Here is a 3,440-nt window from a genome sequence, read left to right on the forward strand (position 1 = left end):
TATCATTTTACACTTGTGCATATAGTGAGGGGAGCATGGCTTCATTGTTTATAGTATTTAATGCTTATTCATCTATTTGTTTAATATCTCAGTCTCTCTAATCAATTTGTTTGCCATCATCAAAAAGGGGGAGAATGTAAGCCAAAGAGTTCCCATGGGTTTAATCATTCACCTTACCTTCTTGTTTTGGTGCTAGCAAACTAAATCGATTAGCATTTATGGACTGATATGTTGCTTTGAGGTGTTGTGTTATATACAGAATTTTTATATCATAATCGCCGTTACACAACTCATTTCAACACATGACTTGTGGATCAAGAAGCAAAAGAACTAAGAGCCTACACCTACAGTGAAGACATCCTCATTTGAAGATGTTCAAGTCAAGAAGCTCGAATATGAAGATCCCACAAGTTCCTAGCAAGTGTCAAGAAGGAGCTTGAAGTTGAATATACCTTGGTGACACCTCATGAACCTCACAACATGTATTAAAGATTGGAGGAGAAGTCACAAGAGCCGAATCAAGTTCAAGATGTTCACTCAACCCGAAGAAGTCCAAGAAAGTGCAAAGGAGCCGATACATTCCAAGAAGACTCATGGTATTCATTTTTAGAATGTATTTAGAGTCCTCTTGATTTTATGTAGAATGCACTTTCAATAGGTTTTCAAATGGTTTTCATACTTAACTTTCTATATCGTTGAAAACCATACACACACCCAAAAATATGTTTGAAAACCTATGACTTAAGCCCAAAGACCATGGCCCAAAAGCTCCTAAACTTTTAAAGTAAAAATGAAATTTTATACAGGGCCGGTCAACTGGGGTGTCCCGGGCGACTGCGGCAAGGTAAATGGAAATCCATCACTTGCAGGATATTGGGGGGCCGGTCAACCGGGGTAAACCGAGAGACCGTGGATATGCTTATGTTTCAACAGAAGCAATCCAGCTTGGTCTGGGGGGGGTGACTGCCAAGGGTCGGTCGACCGCGGATAGGTTTTGTGAGCCAAATTTTTTAGCAAACAAGTTGACCTCGTCGGATGACCGCCATGGGCCGGTCGACCGCTACGGCAAGAAATTTAAAAATAAAAAAGGGCGTCCGATAGGGGCGGGCGACCGCTGTGGCTCGGTCGACCGCGACGGTCGGGCAAACTAGTCGTTGGGGCTTTCGCAAGTTGACTTTTTCAACCCAGTTTTTTACAGTTTTACCCTCAAACAGTCATATTTTCAAATACATTATATATACATGATCTAAACCTATCTAGACAAGCTTTTGGACATTTTGAAAGATCAAAATCCCATCTTTTTTAACTTCAACTTTTCAAATCAAAAGCTAAAACCTCTTTGAGCTTGTATTTCCACATTTTATCAAGAGGCACTCCATAGGGCTTTTATTTGCTTATTTCTTTGGAGTGATTGTGAGCTATACAAAGTTGTAATCCGCCTATTAAGAGGCATTGAGAGTTTTTCATTTTATTTGTTCTTCAATGAGGGTCTTCTCTTCGGCTCGTTAAGAATTGTGAAGACATTGTGAGGGTCTCCTCTTCGGCCCGTTAAAAAAAGTGAAGACATTGTGAGGGTCTCTGATTCGGCCCGTTAACAAAGGTGAATCATGTAAGAGGGAGTGTCCCTCGCAAGGTTTCGTGCAGAAAGGGTGTGTGCCCTTTAGAGTTGGAGAAGTTGTGGTGTATGGCTTGGTAATTCGCCATTCAAGAATCTCAACTTTAGTGGAGCATCCAAGGAGGAAAACTTGGAAGAGTGCAGTAGGTCTTGTGATAAACCGAACCACTATAAAAATCTCGTATTTCTTGTGGATGACTCTTCTCTCTCTCTCTCTCTCTCTCTCTCTCTCTCTCTCTCTTGCACGTATGGTGATTGGTAATCTCTAACCCTAACTTGTTTATGCTTTTAATAGAACAAGGGTTAGTAAATGCACCTGATTTAAATGTATAAACCTTAATTGCATTATAATATCTATTTGAACAAGGGTTAGTAAATCTGCATGATTAGAATGTCTAAACCCTAGCTTTGATTAATATGCCTATTTAAATAAGGGTTAGACTAATTAGTGCTTAATTAGTGGATTAACTTTTAATCTCCTAATTAAGCCTAAAATTTCTAATTGACCAATTCACCCCCCCCCCTCTTGGGTTGTCACACTTACATTTTAAAAATTGGTCATTGTATGGCATGGACCCACTTCATGTGCACAGTGATTGGGTTAGGACTAATTGTACATTAGTCTCGCCCTTATTAGATAATCCTAGCACCTGATCAATGGTGAAGAGAAAAGTCATCCTTTTATAGTTGTTGCAAGGTATTAATTTTTATGATAATTACTATACATGGGCCTGTTCGGCAGTCATTCTCATTTTGGGCAGAAGAAATAGGCAGGACTAGGATAATCATAATTTTTAAAGTGGCTCTGCTCAGCTTTGAAAATTTTCATTTTTCACCGCCTTTTTTGTGTATTTTTTCGAAACGAGCGCCAGTGGTCAAGTGCCTAAAGTTACTTTATAATTTCTCGAGCTATTTTTCCCTCTATTAAGAATTGAATATTGTTTTGGAAGAGAAAACATTAGGACATTGCATCTCTGCATATGATGAATAGTCAAGAATATGTTGACATAATTCATAAAAAAGAAATATACTCTTTTATAATGGGTACTTTTGTGGGGTCACCTTTATTTTCTTTTTTATTTTCATTTATTTTAACCAATTATAATATTATTTATTTATTTTTGGAAACGGTGGATATTTATTATAATGCAACTCCCATGACCAATGCAGTCAATGAAACTAGGCATACAAACCATAGAGATACAATGAAGATGACAGAAAACTCCACAAGGGGGTAGAAAATCTAGAAACTCGAATTCCAGTCTAGATAAACCTACTCGAGCGAGACGATCTGCCTCTCCATTCGTCGACCGCTTAACATGTTGAAAACGCACCAAGTGACCCTCAACCCAATCCAAGATCTTATCAAGGAACTCTAAAAAGCTCCAAAGGTATGGAGGTCAACCTTCCAACCATCAGATCACGTTTTGAGAATCCCCTTCGACTATTAGATTGTCAATTTCTTTCTCTGACAACAATCATATCCCCTGGAGAATTGGTCTCACTTCTGTTTTATTTGAATCTGAAATTCCTATCAGGCCCGAGAATGGCCAGATTGTGGTGTCGTTCTCAATTCTAAGAGCTCATAAATTATAATATAATTTATAATAATATATATTTCCTTAATTTAATTAAAATATACTCTCTTTTAATTTTTTTTTGTGGGCCACCTTTTTATCTTTTAAATTTTCATGTATTCAAATTAAATTATAACATAATTTATAATTATATGCAAATTTTCTTAATTTAATTGTTTGTTATGGAAGGTATTTAATTTCATTATAACTTTATGAGTGATGCTAGTGAGACCGAGAGTACGACCGAA

Source organism: Tasmannia lanceolata, unplaced genomic scaffold (assembly GCF_043159265.1).
Source record: "Tasmannia lanceolata isolate RefF3 unplaced genomic scaffold, GAP_Taslan_0.1 ptg000007l, whole genome shotgun sequence".
In the NCBI taxonomy this organism is placed as follows: domain Eukaryota; kingdom Viridiplantae; phylum Streptophyta; class Magnoliopsida; order Canellales; family Winteraceae; genus Tasmannia; species Tasmannia lanceolata.